Source organism: Ambystoma mexicanum, chromosome 6q (assembly GCF_040938575.1).
Source record: "Ambystoma mexicanum isolate Mex_15411 chromosome 6q, UKY_AmexF1_1, whole genome shotgun sequence".
Taxonomy (NCBI): Eukaryota; Metazoa; Chordata; class Amphibia; order Caudata; family Ambystomatidae; genus Ambystoma; species Ambystoma mexicanum.
The window spans coordinates 1,593,185,558-1,593,206,237 of NC_090937.1; the positions used below are offsets into that span (position 1 = coordinate 1,593,185,558).

At 50.8% G+C, this 20,680-nt stretch overlaps 16 non-coding genes and 1 pseudogene across 16 annotated transcripts; all 17 read left to right on the plus strand.

Annotated features, from left to right (window-relative positions):
- Nucleotides 1-260: 260 nt before the first annotated feature.
- LOC138517268 (U2 spliceosomal RNA) lies at nucleotides 261-451 on the plus strand. The gene has a single exon (XR_011282470.1). It is a non-coding gene; the product is annotated as a U2 spliceosomal RNA (small nuclear RNA).
- Nucleotides 452-1,672: 1,221 nt separating this feature from the next.
- Nucleotides 1,673-1,856, plus strand: LOC138517554 (U2 spliceosomal RNA). Its single transcript, XR_011282707.1, has one exon. It is a non-coding gene; the product is annotated as a U2 spliceosomal RNA (small nuclear RNA).
- A 636-nt stretch (nucleotides 1,857-2,492) lies between these two features.
- Nucleotides 2,493-2,683, plus strand: LOC138517269 (U2 spliceosomal RNA). The gene has a single exon (XR_011282471.1). It is a non-coding gene; the product is annotated as a U2 spliceosomal RNA (small nuclear RNA).
- Nucleotides 2,684-3,319: 636 nt separating this feature from the next.
- On the plus strand, nucleotides 3,320-3,510 carry LOC138517270 (U2 spliceosomal RNA). The gene has a single exon (XR_011282472.1). It is a non-coding gene; the product is annotated as a U2 spliceosomal RNA (small nuclear RNA).
- A 626-nt stretch (nucleotides 3,511-4,136) lies between these two features.
- Nucleotides 4,137-4,327, plus strand: LOC138517271 (U2 spliceosomal RNA). Its single transcript, XR_011282473.1, has one exon. It is a non-coding gene; the product is annotated as a U2 spliceosomal RNA (small nuclear RNA).
- Nucleotides 4,328-4,963: 636 nt separating this feature from the next.
- Nucleotides 4,964-5,154, plus strand: LOC138517272 (U2 spliceosomal RNA). Its single transcript, XR_011282474.1, has one exon. It is a non-coding gene; the product is annotated as a U2 spliceosomal RNA (small nuclear RNA).
- A 636-nt stretch (nucleotides 5,155-5,790) lies between these two features.
- On the plus strand, nucleotides 5,791-5,981 carry LOC138517273 (U2 spliceosomal RNA). Its single transcript, XR_011282475.1, has one exon. It is a non-coding gene; the product is annotated as a U2 spliceosomal RNA (small nuclear RNA).
- Nucleotides 5,982-6,617: 636 nt separating this feature from the next.
- On the plus strand, nucleotides 6,618-6,808 carry LOC138517275 (U2 spliceosomal RNA). The gene has a single exon (XR_011282476.1). It is a non-coding gene; the product is annotated as a U2 spliceosomal RNA (small nuclear RNA).
- Nucleotides 6,809-7,444: 636 nt separating this feature from the next.
- On the plus strand, nucleotides 7,445-7,635 carry LOC138517276 (U2 spliceosomal RNA). Its single transcript, XR_011282477.1, has one exon. It is a non-coding gene; the product is annotated as a U2 spliceosomal RNA (small nuclear RNA).
- Nucleotides 7,636-8,271: 636 nt separating this feature from the next.
- On the plus strand, nucleotides 8,272-8,462 carry LOC138517277 (U2 spliceosomal RNA). The gene has a single exon (XR_011282478.1). It is a non-coding gene; the product is annotated as a U2 spliceosomal RNA (small nuclear RNA).
- Nucleotides 8,463-9,098: 636 nt separating this feature from the next.
- Nucleotides 9,099-9,262, plus strand: LOC138517664 (U2 spliceosomal RNA; annotated as a pseudogene).
- A 5,821-nt stretch (nucleotides 9,263-15,083) lies between these two features.
- LOC138517528 (U2 spliceosomal RNA) lies at nucleotides 15,084-15,268 on the plus strand. Its single transcript, XR_011282697.1, has one exon. It is a non-coding gene; the product is annotated as a U2 spliceosomal RNA (small nuclear RNA).
- A 1,231-nt stretch (nucleotides 15,269-16,499) lies between these two features.
- Nucleotides 16,500-16,684, plus strand: LOC138517578 (U2 spliceosomal RNA). The gene has a single exon (XR_011282729.1). It is a non-coding gene; the product is annotated as a U2 spliceosomal RNA (small nuclear RNA).
- Nucleotides 16,685-17,320: 636 nt separating this feature from the next.
- Nucleotides 17,321-17,511, plus strand: LOC138517278 (U2 spliceosomal RNA). The gene has a single exon (XR_011282479.1). It is a non-coding gene; the product is annotated as a U2 spliceosomal RNA (small nuclear RNA).
- A 626-nt stretch (nucleotides 17,512-18,137) lies between these two features.
- On the plus strand, nucleotides 18,138-18,328 carry LOC138517280 (U2 spliceosomal RNA). The gene has a single exon (XR_011282481.1). It is a non-coding gene; the product is annotated as a U2 spliceosomal RNA (small nuclear RNA).
- A 1,231-nt stretch (nucleotides 18,329-19,559) lies between these two features.
- Nucleotides 19,560-19,743, plus strand: LOC138517555 (U2 spliceosomal RNA). The gene has a single exon (XR_011282708.1). It is a non-coding gene; the product is annotated as a U2 spliceosomal RNA (small nuclear RNA).
- A 636-nt stretch (nucleotides 19,744-20,379) lies between these two features.
- Nucleotides 20,380-20,570, plus strand: LOC138517281 (U2 spliceosomal RNA). Its single transcript, XR_011282482.1, has one exon. It is a non-coding gene; the product is annotated as a U2 spliceosomal RNA (small nuclear RNA).
- Nucleotides 20,571-20,680: the final 110 nt, after the last annotated feature.

Sequence of the window (20,680 nt, forward strand, 5' to 3'; positions counted from 1 at the left end):
CGCTAGGTGACGGGGCCAGTGCCAGGCCGAGGCTGCAGCTTGGCTGGGCAGAGCTCTGCAGCCTGTGCCTGGCCGCCTCGGCCCTGGCGCTCTGGGACCCTTGGAAATCTGGGGGCGGAGCCATGCAAAATATCGCCGGGCATGCTGGTCATGCAAATGCTATTCCTGGCCGAGGAGTCTGGGGTTCTGCAGCAGAGCGTTGCTCCGAGTCAGCAGGGTAGCTGCCGAGCAGCAGTCTTTCCGGCGAACCCTTTGGGGGCATCGCTTCTCGGCCTTTTGGCTAAGATCAAGTGTAGTATCTGTTCTTATCAGTTTAATATCTGATACGTCCTCTATCTGGGGACCATATATTAAATTGATTTTTGGAACAGGGAGATGGAATGGGAGCTTGCTCTGTCCACTCCACGCATCAACCTGGTATTGCAGTACCTCCAGGACTGGTGCACTTCCCCACTTGGGGAAAACAATGCTGTGAAAAAAAAAGACGGAGCAATTCTGGAAACTTGTGCACTTTGCAATATTTTTGGGTTGAACTCGGATGCATTTTCTTCATTGTCTTGGAAAAGGTGCTGTCGTGCCCGTCACAGGAGAAAAAAAGTCTGCCCCTTTGCTCGCTTTTCACGGGAGCTGCAAAGCAAAGGTGCCAGCCAGCCAGCCAGCCAGCCAGACTCGGCCTGCAGCAGCAGCCCCACAAGGAGGAGATGGGGGACACTGTCCTTGCCCTGCCTCACCCCTGAAAGGCCACGAACGGCCAAGCCTTATCTGAGGGGGACGCACTTGGGGGAACATCCCCTGGGCAGCTGAGGGTGACTTTCGCCGCTAGGTGACGGGGCCAGTGCCAGGCCGAGGCTGCAGCTTGGCTGGGCAGAGCTCTGCAGCCTGTGCCTGGCCGCCCCGGCCCTGGCGCTCTGGGACCCTTGGAAATCTGGGGGCGGAGCCATGCAAAATATCGCCGGGCATGCTGGTCATGCAAATGCTATTCCTGGCCGAGGAGTCTGGGGTTCTGCAGCAGAGCGTTGCTCCGAGTCAGCAGGGTAGCTGCCGAGCAGCAGTCTTTCCGGCGAACCCTTTGGGGGCATCGCTTCTCGGCCTTTTGGCTAAGATCAAGTGTAGTAAATGCGCTCAGGACGAATCAACACTACACTTTGTGTGGAATTGTGCATTTGCAAAACAAGTGTGGGAAAAACTGGAAACACTGATTTTTGCAATCACAGGAGAACAGACCCTGACGTTCGAATCCATCTTGACAGGGATACAGGAGGGAGGAGGGAAACAAGAGAAAATTCTTTTTCACCAAATTACATCAGCAACGAAAGAAGCCTTATGGAAGGCCAGAACATTACTAGTGCTACAGCACAAAAACATCACTCCAGAGGAGTGTGTAAAGTTAGCGTTGTGTTTTTTATACACATATTACTGTCTTGATGCCAAAGTCAAGGGCAAACAAGAGGCACAAAACATTTGGCAACAAGACAACTGGAGAACGTTAACTATTTAACTAATCTGGGTTAGGGAGAGCAGTTTGCTCAAAGTCTTTCTTTTTGACAGTTTTTTAACCAAATTCAATTTTAATTCGTGAAAATCTTTTAATTCGAGAACTAATTGGCGTATAGTCGCAAGTAGTATATACTACTTTGCTGGAGGAAAGGGACGGTTGTAAGGGGAGATGTGGAGACCGTTCAAAAAAAAAAAAAAAAAAAAAATCTGTTCTTATCAGTTTAATATCTGATACGTCCTCTATCTGGGGACCATATATTAAATTGATTTTTGGAACAGGGAGATGGAATGGGAGCTTGCTCTGTCCACTCCACGCATCAACCTGGTATTGCAGTACCTCCAGGACTGGTGCACTTCCCCACTTGGGGAAAACAATGCTGTGAAAAAAAAAGACGGAGCAATTCTGGAAACTTGTGCACTTTGCAATATTTTTGGGTTGAACTCGGATGCATTTTCTTCATTGTCTTGGAAAAGGTGCTGTCGTGCCCGTCACAGGAGAAAAAAAGTCTGCCCCTTTGCTCGCTTTTCACGGGAGCTGCAAAGCAAAGGTGCCAGCCAGCCAGCCAGCCAGCCAGACTCGGCCTGCAGCAGCAGCCCCACAAGGAGGAGATGGGGGACACTGTCCTTGCCCTGCCTCACCCCTGAAAGGCCCCGAACGGCCACGAACGGCCAAGCCTTATCTGAGGGGGACGCACTTGGGGGAACATCCCCTGGGCAGCTGAGGGTGACTTTCGCCGCTAGGTGACGGGGCCAGTGCCAGGCCGAGGCTGCAGCTTGGCTGGGCAGAGCTCTGCAGCCTGTGCCTGGCCGCCCCGGCCCTGGCGCTCTGGGACCCTTGGAAATCTGGGGGCGGAGCCATGCAAAATATCGCCGGGCATGCTGGTCATGCAAATGCTATTCCTGGCCGAGGAGTCTGGGGTTCTGCAGCAGAGCGTTGCTCCGAGTCAGCAGGGTAGCTGCCGAGCAGCAGTCTTTCCGGCGAACCCTTTGGGGGCATCGCTTCTCGGCCTTTTGGCTAAGATCAAGTGTAGTATCTGTTCTTATCAGTTTAATATCTGATACGTCCTCTATCTGGGGACCATATATTAAATTGATTTTTGGAACAGGGAGATGGAATGGGAGCTTGCTCTGTCCACTCCACGCATCAACCTGGTATTGCAGTACCTCCAGGACTGGTGCACTTCCCCACTTGGGGAAAACAATGCTGTGAAAAAAAAAGACGGAGCAATTCTGGAAACTTGTGCACTTTGCAATATTTTTGGGTTGAACTCGGATGCATTTTCTTCATTGTCTTGGAAAAGGTGCTGTCGTGCCCGTCACAGGAGAAAAAAAGTCTGCCCCTTTGCTCGCTTTTCACGGGAGCTGCAAAGCAAAGGTGCCAGCCAGCCAGCCAGCCAGCCAGACTCGGCCTGCAGCAGCAGCCCCACAAGGAGGAGATGGGGGACACTGTCCTTGCCCTGCCTCACCCCTGAAAGGCCCCGAACGGCCACGAACGGCCAAGCCTTATCTGAGGGGGACGCACTTGGGGGAACATCCCCTGGGCAGCTGAGGGTGACTTTCGCCGCTAGGTGACGGGGCCAGTGCCAGGCCGAGGCTGCAGCTTGGCTGGGCAGAGCTCTGCAGCCTGTGCCTGGCCGCCCCGGCCCTGGCGCTCTGGGACCCTTGGAAATCTGGGGGCGGAGCCATGCAAAATATCGCCGGGCATGCTGGTCATGCAAATGCTATTCCTGGCCGAGGAGTCTGGGGTTCTGCAGCAGAGCGTTGCTCCGAGTCAGCAGGGTAGCTGCCGAGCAGCAGTCTTTCCGGCGAACCCTTTGGGGGCATCGCTTCTCGGCCTTTTGGCTAAGATCAAGTGTAGTATCTGTTCTTATCAGTTTAATATCTGATACGTCCTCTATCTGGGGACCATATATTAAATTGATTTTTGGAACAGGGAGATGGAATGGGAGCTTGCTCTGTCCACTCCACGCATCAACCTGGTATTGCAGTACCTCCAGGACTGGTGCACTTCCCCACTTGGGGAAAACAATGCTGTGAAAAAAAAAGACGGAGCAATTCTGGAAACTTGTGCACTTTGCAATATTTTTGGGTTGAACTCGGATGCATTTTCTTCATTGTCTTGGAAAAGGTGCTGTCGTGCCCGTCACAGGAGAAAAAAAGTCTGCCCCTTTGCTCGCTTTTCACGGGAGCTGCAAAGCAAAGGTGCCAGCCAGCCAGCCAGCCAGCCAGACTCGGCCTGCAGCAGCAGCCCCACAAGGAGGAGATGGGGGACACTGTCCTTGCCCTGCCTCACCCCTGAAAGGCCCCGAACGGCCAAGCCTTATCTGAGGGGGACGCACTTGGGGGAACATCCCCTGGGCAGCTGAGGGTGACTTTCGCCGCTAGGTGACGGGGCCAGTGCCAGGCCGAGGCTGCAGCTTGGCTGGGCAGAGCTCTGCAGCCTGTGCCTGGCCGCCCCGGCCCTGGCGCTCTGGGACCCTTGGAAATCTGGGGGCGGAGCCATGCAAAATATCGCCGGGCATGCTGGTCATGCAAATGCTATTCCTGGCCGAGGAGTCTGGGGTTCTGCAGCAGAGCGTTGCTCCGAGTCAGCAGGGTAGCTGCCGAGCAGCAGTCTTTCCGGCGAACCCTTTGGGGGCATCGCTTCTCGGCCTTTTGGCTAAGATCAAGTGTAGTATCTGTTCTTATCAGTTTAATATCTGATACGTCCTCTATCTGGGGACCATATATTAAATTGATTTTTGGAACAGGGAGATGGAATGGGAGCTTGCTCTGTCCACTCCACGCATCAACCTGGTATTGCAGTACCTCCAGGACTGGTGCACTTCCCCACTTGGGGAAAACAATGCTGTGAAAAAAAAAGACGGAGCAATTCTGGAAACTTGTGCACTTTGCAATATTTTTGGGTTGAACTCGGATGCATTTTCTTCATTGTCTTGGAAAAGGTGCTGTCGTGCCCGTCACAGGAGAAAAAAAGTCTGCCCCTTTGCTCGCTTTTCACGGGAGCTGCAAAGCAAAGGTGCCAGCCAGCCAGCCAGCCAGCCAGACTCGGCCTGCAGCAGCAGCCCCACAAGGAGGAGATGGGGGACACTGTCCTTGCCCTGCCTCACCCCTGAAAGGCCCCGAACGGCCACGAACGGCCAAGCCTTATCTGAGGGGGACGCACTTGGGGGAACATCCCCTGGGCAGCTGAGGGTGACTTTCGCCGCTAGGTGACGGGGCCAGTGCCAGGCCGAGGCTGCAGCTTGGCTGGGCAGAGCTCTGCAGCCTGTGCCTGGCCGCCCCGGCCCTGGCGCTCTGGGACCCTTGGAAATCTGGGGGCGGAGCCATGCAAAATATCGCCGGGCATGCTGGTCATGCAAATGCTATTCCTGGCCGAGGAGTCTGGGGTTCTGCAGCAGAGCGTTGCTCCGAGTCAGCAGGGTAGCTGCCGAGCAGCAGTCTTTCCGGCGAACCCTTTGGGGGCATCGCTTCTCGGCCTTTTGGCTAAGATCAAGTGTAGTATCTGTTCTTATCAGTTTAATATCTGATACGTCCTCTATCTGGGGACCATATATTAAATTGATTTTTGGAACAGGGAGATGGAATGGGAGCTTGCTCTGTCCACTCCACGCATCAACCTGGTATTGCAGTACCTCCAGGACTGGTGCACTTCCCCACTTGGGGAAAACAATGCTGTGAAAAAAAAAGACGGAGCAATTCTGGAAACTTGTGCACTTTGCAATATTTTTGGGTTGAACTCGGATGCATTTTCTTCATTGTCTTGGAAAAGGTGCTGTCGTGCCCGTCACAGGAGAAAAAAAGTCTGCCCCTTTGCTCGCTTTTCACGGGAGCTGCAAAGCAAAGGTGCCAGCCAGCCAGCCAGCCAGCCAGACTCGGCCTGCAGCAGCAGCCCCACAAGGAGGAGATGGGGGACACTGTCCTTGCCCTGCCTCACCCCTGAAAGGCCCCGAACGGCCCCGAACGGCCAAGCCTTATCTGAGGGGGACGCACTTGGGGGAACATCCCCTGGGCAGCTGAGGGTGACTTTCGCCGCTAGGTGACGGGGCCAGTGCCAGGCCGAGGCTGCAGCTTGGCTGGGCAGAGCTCTGCAGCCTGTGCCTGGCCGCCCCGGCCCTGGCGCTCTGGGACCCTTGGAAATCTGGGGGCGGAGCCATGCAAAATATCGCCGGGCATGCTGGTCATGCAAATGCTATTCCTGGCCGAGGAGTCTGGGGTTCTGCAGCAGAGCGTTGCTCCGAGTCAGCAGGGTAGCTGCCGAGCAGCAGTCTTTCCGGCGAACCCTTTGGGGGCATCGCTTCTCGGCCTTTTGGCTAAGATCAAGTGTAGTATCTGTTCTTATCAGTTTAATATCTGATACGTCCTCTATCTGGGGACCATATATTAAATTGATTTTTGGAACAGGGAGATGGAATGGGAGCTTGCTCTGTCCACTCCACGCATCAACCTGGTATTGCAGTACCTCCAGGACTGGTGCACTTCCCCACTTGGGGAAAACAATGCTGTGAAAAAAAAAGACGGAGCAATTCTGGAAACTTGTGCACTTTGCAATATTTTTGGGTTGAACTCGGATGCATTTTCTTCATTGTCTTGGAAAAGGTGCTGTCGTGCCCGTCACAGGAGAAAAAAAGTCTGCCCCTTTGCTCGCTTTTCACGGGAGCTGCAAAGCAAAGGTGCCAGCCAGCCAGCCAGCCAGCCAGACTCGGCCTGCAGCAGCAGCCCCACAAGGAGGAGATGGGGGACACTGTCCTTGCCCTGCCTCACCCCTGAAAGGCCCCGAACGGCCACGAACGGCCAAGCCTTATCTGAGGGGGACGCACTTGGGGGAACATCCCCTGGGCAGCTGAGGGTGACTTTCGCCGCTAGGTGACGGGGCCAGTGCCAGGCCGAGGCTGCAGCTTGGCTGGGCAGAGCTCTGCAGCCTGTGCCTGGCCGCCCCGGCCCTGGCGCTCTGGGACCCTTGGAAATCTGGGGGCGGAGCCATGCAAAATATCGCCGGGCATGCTGGTCATGCAAATGCTATTCCTGGCCGAGGAGTCTGGGGTTCTGCAGCAGAGCGTTGCTCCGAGTCAGCAGGGTAGCTGCCGAGCAGCAGTCTTTCCGGCGAACCCTTTGGGGGCATCGCTTCTCGGCCTTTTGGCTAAGATCAAGTGTAGTATCTGTTCTTATCAGTTTAATATCTGATACGTCCTCTATCTGGGGACCATATATTAAATTGATTTTTGGAACAGGGAGATGGAATGGGAGCTTGCTCTGTCCACTCCACGCATCAACCTGGTATTGCAGTACCTCCAGGACTGGTGCACTTCCCCACTTGGGGAAAACAATGCTGTGAAAAAAAAAGACGGAGCAATTCTGGAAACTTGTGCACTTTGCAATATTTTTGGGTTGAACTCGGATGCATTTTCTTCATTGTCTTGGAAAAGGTGCTGTCGTGCCCGTCACAGGAGAAAAAAAGTCTGCCCCTTTGCTCGCTTTTCACGGGAGCTGCAAAGCAAAGGTGCCAGCCAGCCAGCCAGCCAGCCAGACTCGGCCTGCAGCAGCAGCCCCACAAGGAGGAGATGGGGGACACTGTCCTTGCCCTGCCTCACCCCTGAAAGGCCCCGAACGGCCACGAACGGCCAAGCCTTATCTGAGGGGGACGCACTTGGGGGAACATCCCCTGGGCAGCTGAGGGTGACTTTCGCCGCTAGGTGACGGGGCCAGTGCCAGGCCGAGGCTGCAGCTTGGCTGGGCAGAGCTCTGCAGCCTGTGCCTGGCCGCCCCGGCCCTGGCGCTCTGGGACCCTTGGAAATCTGGGGGCGGAGCCATGCAAAATATCGCCGGGCATGCTGGTCATGCAAATGCTATTCCTGGCCGAGGAGTCTGGGGTTCTGCAGCAGAGCGTTGCTCCGAGTCAGCAGGGTAGCTGCCGAGCAGCAGTCTTTCCGGCGAACCCTTTGGGGGCATCGCTTCTCGGCCTTTTGGCTAAGATCAAGTGTAGTATCTGTTCTTATCAGTTTAATATCTGATACGTCCTCTATCTGGGGACCATATATTAAATTGATTTTTGGAACAGGGAGATGGAATGGGAGCTTGCTCTGTCCACTCCACGCATCAACCTGGTATTGCAGTACCTCCAGGACTGGTGCACTTCCCCACTTGGGGAAAACAATGCTGTGAAAAAAAAAGACGGAGCAATTCTGGAAACTTGTGCACTTTGCAATATTTTTGGGTTGAACTCGGATGCATTTTCTTCATTGTCTTGGAAAAGGTGCTGTCGTGCCCGTCACAGGAGAAAAAAAGTCTGCCCCTTTGCTCGCTTTTCACGGGAGCTGCAAAGCAAAGGTGCCAGCCAGCCAGCCAGCCAGCCAGACTCGGCCTGCAGCAGCAGCCCCACAAGGAGGAGATGGGGGACACTGTCCTTGCCCTGCCTCACCCCTGAAAGGCCCCGAACGGCCACGAACGGCCAAGCCTTATCTGAGGGGGACGCACTTGGGGGAACATCCCCTGGGCAGCTGAGGGTGACTTTCGCCGCTAGGTGACGGGGCCAGTGCCAGGCCGAGGCTGCAGCTTGGCTGGGCAGAGCTCTGCAGCCTGTGCCTGGCCGCCCCGGCCCTGGCGCTCTGGGACCCTTGGAAATCTGGGGGCGGAGCCATGCAAAATATCGCCGGGCATGCTGGTCATGCAAATGCTATTCCTGGCCGAGGAGTCTGGGGTTCTGCAGCAGAGCGTTGCTCCGAGTCAGCAGGGTAGCTGCCGAGCAGCAGTCTTTCCGGCGAACCCTTTGGGGGCATCGCTTCTCGGCCTTTTGGCTAAGATCAAGTGTAGTATCTGTTCTTATCAGTTTAATATCTGATACGTCCTCTATCTGGGGACCATATATTAAATTGATTTTTGGAACAGGGAGATGGAATGGGAGCTTGCTCTGTCCACTCCACGCATCAACCTGGTATTGCAGTACCTCCAGGACTGGTGCACTTCCCCACTTGGGGAAAACAATGCTGTGAAAAAAAAAGACGGAGCAATTCTGGAAACTTGTGCACTTTGCAATATTTTTGGGTTGAACTCGGATGCATTTTCTTCATTGTCTTGGAAAAGGTGCTGTCGTGCCCGTCACAGGAGAAAAAAAGTCTGCCCCTTTGCTCGCTTTTCACGGGAGCTGCAAAGCAAAGGTGCCAGCCAGCCAGCCAGCCAGCCAGACTCGGCCTGCAGCAGCAGCCCCACAAGGAGGAGATGGGGGACACTGTCCTTGCCCTGCCTCACCCCTGAAAGGCCCCGAACGGCCACGAACGGCCAAGCCTTATCTGAGGGGGACGCACTTGGGGGAACATCCCCTGGGCAGCTGAGGGTGACTTTCGCCGCTAGGTGACGGGGCCAGTGCCAGGCCGAGGCTGCAGCTTGGCTGGGCAGAGCTCTGCAGCCTGTGCCTGGCCGCCCCGGCCCTGGCGCTCTGGGACCCTTGGAAATCTGGGGGCGGAGCCATGCAAAATATCGCCGGGCATGCTGGTCATGCAAATGCTATTCCTGGCCGAGGAGTCTGGGGTTCTGCAGCAGAGCGTTGCTCCGAGTCAGCAGGGTAGCTGCCGAGCAGCAGTCTTTCCGGCGAACCCTTTGTGGGCATCGCTTCTCGGCCTTTTGGCTAAGATCAAGTGTAGTATATTTTGTGTTTTGAGCCCTTTTCAAGGGAGGTTTTATCTCCAGGAAAGTTTGGCGATTTATACAATCACAACTACACAATGACTTAAGCTCTCTCTTGCACAACAGAGAGCCCAGCAGAAGTGTGTTGTCACACCCCCGCGCCGCGAGGTGGGCAACGGTACGCAGTCCGCCTAGGGGCCTGACCCCGAATCGGACTGGAAAGATAGACCCGAATCTTTTTCCTTCCACAGGAGTTCTATTTTTGTTTAAGCTTTATGCTAATTTTATGCAAGAAAACAGACAGAATGATTCCTTTTCAGTAGAAAGACTTTTTTCTCCAAAATGGACAAAATACCAAGGAGTATACCTCCTGCCACAGAATTAAGACATTCGATCAGAATAACTGTTGATCACAATGTCAGCCAGGAAAAAGATTTTGATTATGTAATCAAACAAATTTTAATTGAAACCTTAAAAGTTCAAAAAAGCAGCCTGTTCTGCATACAAGAGCACAAGAATGCCAATGCTTATGACATAACATTTATAGATGAAGCGGCGGCGATTACAGCCCACGAAAATTCTAAAATACCGAATCCAACACTTGATGGAGTTAAAATAGAATTATGTCATGTGCGCCAAGATACACCACTGACGGTGCATATGTATAATCCCTTTGTTTCAGTGGAAGCAATAACTGGATGGCTAAGCACCTATTGTGAAGAAGTCAAAGGAGGATACCCATTAAAGAACAAATATAATATCTTTAATGGGAATAGAAGATTCACAGTGGTATTGAGAAAAGATGCAAATGGCATAGGGGGACTTAGACACCCACCAGCCATGTTTGAATTCAACAAACATAAAGGATACCTATATTACCCGAGTCAGCCTTTATTCTGCAGATTTTGCAGAAACTTTGGTCACGTGAAGCAATTTTGCCCAAAAGACGCTTGCAAAAATTGCGCAAGCAGAAGTCACAAGGTGGCAGCCTGTGACAAACCAATACAATGCACCGAGTGTCAGCAAAAAGGACATTATGCAGAAATATGTCCACAGCGCAAATTATCATATGCGCAGACGGTCAAAAGGACGGGAGAAATAAGCGCAGAAGAAGAGCTGGAAAATATGCATGTGGATTTCGACCTAAATGAACTTTTGCAGCAGGAGAAAAGCGCACAAGACAATTTATGCGAAGCCATGAATAATGACCCTACAGCTTCAAGAGAAGCCAAATTATTGGGACCTAAAGCATTCATAACGACACAAACACACAAAAGCGTGACCGCAGACAAGACTCAGGAAGAAAAAAGCGAGGCGATGGAAGCGGGTGCATCCAGACAGGAGCATCCAACTAACACGCCACCTAGATGTAGAGAGGAGAATGCATCCACTTCAGAGAAAGGGGAAAAACAGAAAGAAGCGCTCGCTCAGGCGGAGAGCCCAAATGAGAGCCTGATGAGCGTAGAAGAACAAGGGAAAAGCACCAAAACGCCCCCTAGTGGCGAAAACGACCAAAACACCAGCGAAGCATGGAGAAAGGGAATTTTTCCTGCATTCGTGGTAAAAAATATCCTGAGCACGAGTGGAGCCCAAAAACAAGACAAAAACAAAAAAAGTGGCACCCCAGGGCTCATTGTGTCGAGCTTCGACTCAGGAAGCGAAAGTAGTACAAACAAGGACAAAGAGAGAACAGACATGCAAAAAGGAGCAACAAACAACACGCTAAGCAGCGAAGTTATCCTGAGTCATCTAAAAAATAGAGGGAGCGAGAAAAGCCAAGCCGGACTTCCAAACCCGGCATTGCCGCACCCAAGTGTGTTACCCTTTCTATCACCGAAAGACTTCGGGTATAACAAGACAAATAGTGAAAAAACACCTCCCTTACCAGAAATGCATGACAAAACAGAAGTAGAAGAGACCCAACTCTCCCAAGAAGCGGAGCACATAAGACTATCGCTAACCCCGAACCTAGCCGAACTACAACAGGTAGTAGAGGCGGGCGAAGCGTTAGCAACTAAGACAAAACACATATTTGCCCAAAACAAAGAGGACGAAGGATGGACAACGCAAAGGAAAAAGCATAGAAAAAGATCCAACACAGCAAGAAGCAGAAACAACACCCCAACAAACACAGAACAAAGCAAGAAGGATACACACGACAGGGACACAAGGGACACAAGAGAAGAGTCCTACACACCCATGGAATGTCTTAGTGACTCATCGGAAAACTCAGACAATGAGGAAGAAGAAAACACAGACAGTTTACACAGAACACCTTCTGCTTTTAGAAAGATGGAAAAAGAAGCCTCCAGAGCGAGGAGCAGATCGAGCCAAAGAGAAGGCAGAACAACACAACCCAAAAAATAATAATGGGGGGTCTAAAAATAGCAACACTAAACGTAAGAAGCATAAATAATATCACAAAAAGACTGACGCTATTAGCATACTTAACCACAGTACCGTGTGACATCTTTTGTCTACAGGAATGTGGTCTAAGCTGGGACGCAACCAACAAAGGATGGGGAAAAGATTGGACAAGCGGACCATCCTTTTGGTCAGGCTCCAACATAAACAAGAACGCGGGTACAGCAATCTTGTTCAAAACACACGCAGCCACGAACATAAAGTATGTGGAAATACATCCTGGACGGATACTACAGGTGCTTTTCTCATGGCACGGTATCCAACACAACCTCGTGAGTGTATATGCAGATGCAAAGAAACAAGAACGCATAGCTCTGTTACAAGAACTACGCAACTTTTGCACTGGAAACACCCCTTTGATCATAGCGGGGGATTTCAATTGCACAATACAAAAAGAGGATCGAGTGCGGACCGGTTCACAAGCAACGTCGAAGAACCGAGACCCATCGTCCAAAATACTCAAAAGTATCATAAGTGACTTAAACTTAAATGATACACACGCATCTACCAATACACCGGGGACAGCCTTAACATATAGGGCTGAAAACGGGTTGGTACAGTCCCGTATAGACTTTATATTCACATCTAAGAACTTTGGGATAAACAAAACCGAAGTGAAACCGAACCTGTTCTCAGACCACCACCTAATCACCACGGAAGTAACATTAAAGGAATACCCCCCAAAACAACGCAACGCATGGTCACTTAACGTAAACCTCTTGCAGGACGAAACAACCTGTAAAAAATACAGACCATTGCTAAAAGAGTGGGTATCCCAACATATGTTATACGAAGACAAAAGAGAGTGGTGGGAGGACATCAAAGAAAGAACCAGAGAGTTCTTTAAAAAAAGCGGACATATAGCAGCAAGAAAACGGAACGAGACTTACAGGAACCTGTTAGGCACACAACAAACCCTACACCTTCTGCAAGAGAGAGGGGTAGACGTCCAAGATGACCTCGAGGACGTAAAAGAAAAAATCCAGAAATGGATGCATGATAAAGGAAGGACTATTATCTTCAACTCTAGGGTGAAAGAATTTGAAGAGAACGAGAAATGCACACGTTTCTTCTTCAAAGCAGCACAACATCAGAAGGTTTTACCTACTGAATTCAGAGACTCAAGAGAGAAGACAAGGAACACGGTATCAGGGTTGCTAGAAGTAGCACAATCCTTTTACGCAGACTTGTATTCTCCAAAACAGTTGGACGAAGAACAGACAAGTGAGTTTGAGAGAGCTGTTCAAGACAACATAAGTACCGATCAAAAAGCAGACATGATTGAGCCTTTCACGTTACAAGAAATACACAAAGCAGTGATGAGTGCTGCCAAGAGGAAAACACCAGGAAGCGATGGCTTACCATGCGAATGGTATAGCACCTTCTGGGACATCCTAGGACCGGCAGTACTGGAGCTAGTAAACGTGGTCTTTCAAACTAGAGAGCTAGCCCCCAGCATGAAACAGGGGATCATCACTTTGCTATACAAAAAAGGAGACAAAGCGGACGTCAAAAACTGGAGACCGATAACATTACTAAATGCAGATTACAAAATATTAGCTAAAGTCATTGCTAACAGACTAAGAGCAGTAATCAGGCACTTAGTGCATCCAGACCAGACGTGCGCAGTCCCAGGCAGACGAATACATGAAAGCCTACTGATTGTAAGAGACTCAATACAATCAGCAAAAGATCGAGGAACGCCTTTGGGGGTTCTAAGCCTAGATTTTGAAAAGGCATACGACAGAGTCTCTCACCCATTCATGTTGAAGATAATGGAGAAAATGGGTTGCCCTAAACCCTTTTTAACACACATCTCCACGCTATACGCTGGAGTCTACAGTCAAGTCCGCATCAACGGGGAGTTGACTGAACAAATCCCAATATTATCAGGGGTCAGGCAGGGATGTCCCCTATCAGCACTTTTATACATCTGTGCAGTGGAACCTTTACACATCAGATTGAGGTCACACAAAGACATAACAGGAGCCCCAGTACCAGGGACCCCGGAACAAGTAAAGACCATTGGGTACATGGACGACGTGACAGCTTTATGCAAAGACGCCAAATCCGTAAACCAAGTCGTGTCGCAGACTGAACTTTTTTGCAAAGCGGCAGGATTCAAACTAAACAAACACAAGTGCCAACTACTAACCATTGGAACATGGAACAACCTCACACCATGCCCGATACACAAAACAGAAGACAGTTTGAAAATACTGGGACTACAGTTTGACAAACAGATGGACGGGACAAAACAATGGGAAAACACAACCAAAAAAATAGAGAACAAAATCAACTTCTGGGCACTGAGACAGCTCACGATGGAAGGAAAGGTGCTACTCATGAAAGCGGTCTTTCTCCCAATACTGCTGTTCCTAGCACTGATCTTTCCTCCAAAAATGAAACAAGCACAAAAAATACAAAGACTAATGTTCCATTTCCTATGGAACTCGAAGATGGATCGAGTAGCGAGAAAGACAATGTACAAGATAAAGGAGAGAGGAGGAAGAGGCGTACCGGAAATACAAAGCTTCCTTACAGGACACTACGTAGGGTTTTGCCTAAACACACTGAAACACTCGGCATCAATGGCAGTGCACTTCATAAGGTATGCAACAGCGAACATACTGGAAAGACACAAAATCATACCGAGAAGCAACACACTGCCAAAAGCAATGGAGACACCTCGCTTTTACAAAAGCTTCGGCAATTTCCTGTCAACAGTGGAGGATCAAGAACTCTTAACGAAAATATGGGTGGAACCCAGAGACATACTAAAACAAAAAAGGCTAAATGAAACCCCGGAACCAGTGGGTAACCTAGGGGGAAATAAACTGGACAAAGTGTGGAAAACTTTTTCAAAGGCAAGAGTAACGAACGCGCAGAGGGACATAAACTGGCAGCTACTCACAAATGCACTGCCATTGAAAGCCTTTATGCACAGAAGAAAACTGGCCAAAAAAGCAACATGCCCTAGAGAGCAATGCGCTCAGGACGAATCAACACTACACTTTGTGTGGAATTGTGCATTTGCAAAACAAGTGTGGGAAAAACTGGAAACACTGATTTTTGCAATCACAGGAGAACAGACCCTGACGTTCGAATCCATCTTGACAGGGATACAGGAGGGAGGAGGGAAACAAGAGAAAATTCTTTTTCACCAAATTACATCAGCAACGAAAGAAGCCTTATGGAAGGCCAGAACATTACTAGTGCTACAGCACAAAAACATCACTCCAGAGGAGTGTGTAAAGTTAGCGTTGTGTTTTTTATACACATATTACTGTCTTGATGCCAAAGTCAAGGGCAAACAAGAGGCACAAAACATTTGGCAACAAGACAACTGGAGAACGTTAACTATTTAACTAATCTGGGTTAGGGAGAGCAGTTTGCTCAAAGTCTTTCTTTTTGACAGTTTTTTAACCAAATTCAATTTTAATTCGTGAAAATCTTTTAATTCGAGAACTAATTGGCGTATAGTCGCAAGTAGTATATACTACTTTGCTGGAGGAAAGGGACGGTTGTAAGGGGAGATGTGGAGACCGTTCAAAAAAAAAAAAAAAAAAAAGAATCTGTTCTTATCAGTTTAATATCTGATACGTCCTCTATCTGGGGACCATATATTAAATTGATTTTTGGAACAGGGAGATGGAATGGGAGCTTGCTCTGTCCACTCCACGCATCAACCTGGTATTGCAGTACCTCCAGGACTGGTGCACTTCCCCACTTGGGGAAAACAATGCTGTGAAAAAAAAAGACGGAGCAATTCTGGAAACTTGTGCACTTTGCAATATTTTTGGGTTGAACTCGGATGCATTTTCTTCATTGTCTTGGAAAAGGTGCTGTCGTGCCCGTCACAGGAGAAAAAAAGTCTGCCCCTTTGCTCGCTTTTCACGGGAGCTGCAAAGCAAAGGTGCCAGCCAGCCAGCCAGCCAGCCAGACTCGGCCTGCAGCAGCAGCCCCACAAGGAGGAGATGGGGGACACTGTCCTTGCCCTGCCTCACCCCTGAAAGGCCCCGAACGGCCACGAACGGCCAAGCCTTATCTGAGGGGGACGCACTTGGGGGAACATCCCCTGGGCAGCTGAGGGTGACTTTCGCCGCTAGGTGACGGGGCCAGTGCCAGGCCGAGGCTGCAGCTTGGCTGGGCAGAGCTCTGCAGCCTGTGCCTGGCCGCCCCGGCCCTGGCGCTCTGGGACCCTTGGAAATCTGGGGGCGGAGCCATGCAAAATATCGCCGGGCATGCTGGTCATGCAAATGCTATTCCTGGCCGAGGAGTCTGGGGTTCTGCAGCAGAGCGTTGCTCCGAGTCAGCAGGGTAGCTGCCGAGCAGCAGTCTTTCCGGCGAACCCTTTGGGGGCATCGCTTCTCGGCCTTTTGGCTAAGATCAAGTGTAGTAAATGCGCTCAGGACGAATCAACACTACACTTTGTGTGGAATTGTGCATTTGCAAAACAAGTGTGGGAAAAACTGGAAACACTGATTTTTGCAATCACAGGAGAACAGACCCTGACGTTCGAATCCATCTTGACAGGGATACAGGAGGGAGGAGGGAAACAAGAGAAAATTCTTTTTCACCAAATTACATCAGCAACGAAAGAAGCCTTATGGAAGGCCAGAACATTACTAGTGCTACAGCACAAAAACATCACTCCAGAGGAGTGTGTAAAGTTAGCGTTGTGTTTTTTATACACATATTACTGTCTTGATGCCAAAGTCAAGGGCAAACAAGAGGCACAAAACATTTGGCAACAAGACAACTGGAGAACGTTAACTATTTAACTAATCTGGGTTAGGGAGAGCAGTTTGCTCAAAGTCTTTCTTTTTGACAGTTTTTTAACCAAATTCAATTTTAATTCGTGAAAATCTTTTAATTCGAGAACTAATTGGCGTATAGTCGCAAGTAGTATATACTACTTTGCTGGAGGAAAGGGACGGTTGTAAGGGGAGATGTGGAGACCGTTCAAAAAAAAAAAAAAAAAAAAAAATCTGTTCTTATCAGTTTAATATCTGATACGTCCTCTATCTGGGGACCATATATTAAATTGATTTTTGGAACAGGGAGATGGAATGGGAGCTTGCTCTGTCCACTCCACGCATCAACCTGGTATTGCAGTACCTCCAGGACTGGTGCACTTCCCCACTTGGGGAAAACAATGCTGTGAAAAAAAAAGACGGAGCAATTCTGGAAACTTGTGCACTTTGCAATATTTTTGGGTTGAACTCGGATGCATTTTCTTCATTGTCTTGGAAAAGGTGCTGTCGTGCCCGTCACAGGAGAAAAAAAGTCTGCCCCTTTGCTCGCTTTTCACGGGAGCTGCAAAGCAAAGGTGCCAGCCAGCCAGCCAGCCAGCCAGACTCGGCCTGCAGCAGCAGCCCCACAAGGAGGAGATGGGGGACACTGTCCTTGCCCTGCCTCACCCCTGAAAGGCCCTGAACGGCCACGAACGGCCAAGCCTTATCTGAGGGGGACGCACTTGGGGGAACATCCCCTGGGCAGCTGAGGGTGACTTTCGCCGCTAGGTGACGGGGCCAGTGCCAGGCCGAGGCTGCAGCTTGGCTGGGCAGAGCTCTGCAGCCTGTGCCTGGCCGCCCCGGCCCTGGCGCTCTGGGACCCTTGGAAATCTGGGGGCGGAGCCATGCAAAATATCGCCGGGCATGCTGGTCATGCAAATGCTATTCCTGGCCGAGGAGTCTGGGGTTCTGCAGCAGAGCGTTGCTCCGAGTCAGCAGGGTAGCTGCCGAGCAGCAGTCTTTCCGGCGAACCCTTTGGGGGCATCGCTTCTCGGCCTTTTGGCTAAGATCAAGTGTAGTATCTGTTCTTATCAGTTTAATATCTGATACGTCCTCTATCTGGGGACCATATATTAAATTGATTTTTGGAACAGGGAGATGGAATGGGAGCTTGCTCTGTCCACTCCACGCATCAACCTGGTATTGCAGTACCTCCAGGACTGGTGCACTTCCCCACTTGGGGAAAACAATGCTGTGAAAAAAAAAGACGGAGCAATTCTGGAAACTTGTGCACTTTGCAATATTTTTGGGTTGAACTCGGATGCATTTTCTTCATTGTCTTGGAAAAGGTGCTGTCGTGCCCGTCACAGGAGAAAAAAAGTCTGCCCCTTTGCTCGCTTTTCACGGGAGCTGCAAAGCAAAGGTGCCAGCCAGCCAGCCAGCCAGCCAGACTCGGCCTGCAGCAGCAGCCCCACAAGGAGGAGATGGGGGACACTGTCCTTGCCCTGCCTCACCCCTGAAAGGCCCCGAACGGCCAAGCCTTATCTGAGGGGGACGCACTTGGGGGAACATCCCCTGGGCAGCTGAGGGTGACTTTCGCCGCTAGGTGACGGGGCCAGTGCCAGGCCGAGGCTGCAGCTTGGCTGGGCAGAGCTCTGCAGCCTGTGCCTGGCCGCCTCGGCCCTGGCGCTCTGGGACCCTTGGAAATCTGGGGGCGGAGCCATGCAAAATATCGCCGGGCATGCTGGTCATGCAAATGCTATTCCTGGCCGAGGAGTCTGGGGTTCTGCAGCAGAGCGTTGCTCCGAGTCAGCAGGGTAGCTGCCGAGCAGCAGTCTTTCCGGCGAACCCTTTGGGGGCATCGCTTCTCGGCCTTTTGGCTAAGATCAAGTGTAGTATCTGTTCTTATCAGTTTAATATCTGATACGTCCTCTATCTGGGGACCATATATTAAATTGATTTTTGGAACAGGGAGATGGAATGGGAGCTTGCTCTGTCCACTCCACGCATCAACCTGGTATTGCAGTACCTCCAGGACTGGTGCACTTCCCCACTTGGGGAAAACAATGCTGTGAAAAAAAAAGACGGAGCAATTCTGGAAACTTGTGCACTTTGCAATATTTTTGGGTTGAACTCGGATGCATTTTCTTCATTGTCTTGGAAAAGGTGCTGTCGTGCCCGTCACAGGAGAAAAAAAGTCTGCCCCTTTGCTCGCTTTTCACGGGAGCTGCAAAGCAAAGGTGCCAGCCAGCCAGCCAGCCAGCCAGACTCGGCCTGCAGCAGCAGCCCCACAAGGAGGAGATGGGGGACACTGTCCTTGCCCTGCCTCACCCCTGAAAGGCCCCGAACGGCCACGAACGGCCAAGCCTTATCTGAGGGGGACGCACTTGGGGGAACATCCCCTGGGCAGCTGAGGGTGACTTTCGCCGCTAGGTGACGGGGCCAGTGCCAGGCCGAGGCTGCAGCTTGGCTGGGCAGAGCTCTGCAGCCTGTGCCTGGCCGCCCCGGCCCTGGCGCTCTGGGACCCTTGGAAATCTGGGGGCGGAGCCATGCAAAATATCGCCGGGCATGCTGGTCATGCAAATGCTATTCCTGGCCGAGGAGTCTGGGGTTCTGCAGCAGAGCGTTGCTCCGAGTCAGCAGGGTAGCTGCCGAGCAGCAGTCTTTCCGGCGAACCCTTTGGGGGCATCGCTTCTCGGCCTTTTGGCTAAGATCAAGTGTAGTAAATGCGCTCAGGACGAATCAACACTACACTTTGTGTGGAATTGTGCATTTGCAAAACAAGTGTGGGAAAAACTGGAAACACTGATTTTTGCAATCACAGGAGAACAGACCCTGACGTTCGAATCCATCTTGACAGGGATACAGGAGGGAGGAGGGAAACAAGAGAAAATTCTTTTTCACCAAATTACATCAGCAACGAAAGAAGCCTTATGGAAGGCCAGAACATTACTAGTGCTACAGCACAAAAACATCACTCCAGAGGAGTGTGTAAAGTTAGCGTTGTGTTTTTTATACACATATTACTGTCTTGATGCCAAAGTCAAGGGCAAACAAGAGGCACAAAACATTTGGCAACAAGACAACTGGAGAACGTTAACTATTTAACTAATCTGGGTTAGGGAGAGCAGTTTGCTCAAAGTCTTTCTTTTTGACAGTTTTTTAACCAAATTCAATTTTAATTCGTGAAAATCTTTTAATTCGAGAACTAATTGGCGTATAGTCGCAAGTAGTATATACTACTTTGCTGGAGGAAAGGGACGGTTGTAAGGGGAGATGTGGAGACCGTTCAAAAAAAAAAAAAAAAAAAAAATCTGTTCTTATCAGTTTAATATCTGATACGTCCTCTATCTGGGGACCATATATTAAATTGATTTTTGGAACAGGGAGATGGAATGGGAGCTTGCTCTGTCCACTCCACGCATCAACCTGGTATTGCAGTACCTCCAGGACTGGTGCACTTCCCCACTTGGGGAAAACAATGCTGTGAAAAAAAAAGACGGAGCAATTCTGGAAACTTGTGCACTTTGCAATATTTTTGGGTTGAACTCGGATGCATTTTCTTCATTGTCTTGGAAAAGGTGCTGTCGTGCCCGTCACAGGAGAAAAAAAGTCTGCCCCTTTGCTCGCTTTTCACGGGAGCTGCAAAGCAAAGGTGCCAGCCAGCCAGCCAGCCAGCCAGACTCGGCCTGCAGCAGCAGCCCCACAAGGAGGAGATGGGGGACACTGTCCTTGCCCTGCCTCACCCCTGAAAGGCCCCGAACGGCCACGAACGGCCAAGCCTTATCTGAGGGGGACGCACTTGGGGGAACATCCCCTGGGCAGCTGAGGGTGACTTTCGCCGCTAGGTGACGGGGCCAGTGCCAGGCCGAGGCTGCAGCTTGGCTGGGCAGAGCTCTGCAGCCTGTGCCTGGCCGCCCCGGCCCTGGCGCTCTGGGACCCTTGGAAATCTGGGGGCGGAGCCATGCAAAATATCGCCGGGCATGCTGGTCATGCAAATGCTATTCCTGGCCGAGGAGTCTGGGGTTCTGCAGCAGAGCGTTGCTCCGAGTCAGCAGGGTAGCTGCCGAGCAGCAGTCTTTCCGGCGAACCCTTTGGGGGCATCGCTTCTCGGCCTTTTGGCTAAGATCAAGTGTAGTATCTGTTCTTATCAGTTTAATATCTGATACGTCCTCTATCTGGGGACCATATATTAAATTGATTTTTGGAACAGGGAGATGGAATGGGAGCTTGCTCTGTCCACTCCACGCATCAACCTGGTATTGCAGTACCTCCAGGACTGGTGCACTTCCCCACTTGGGGAAAACAATGCTGTGAAAAAAAAAGACGGAGCAATTCTGGAAACTTGTGCACTTTGCAATATTTTTGGGTTGAACTCGGATGCATTTTCTTCATTGTCTTGG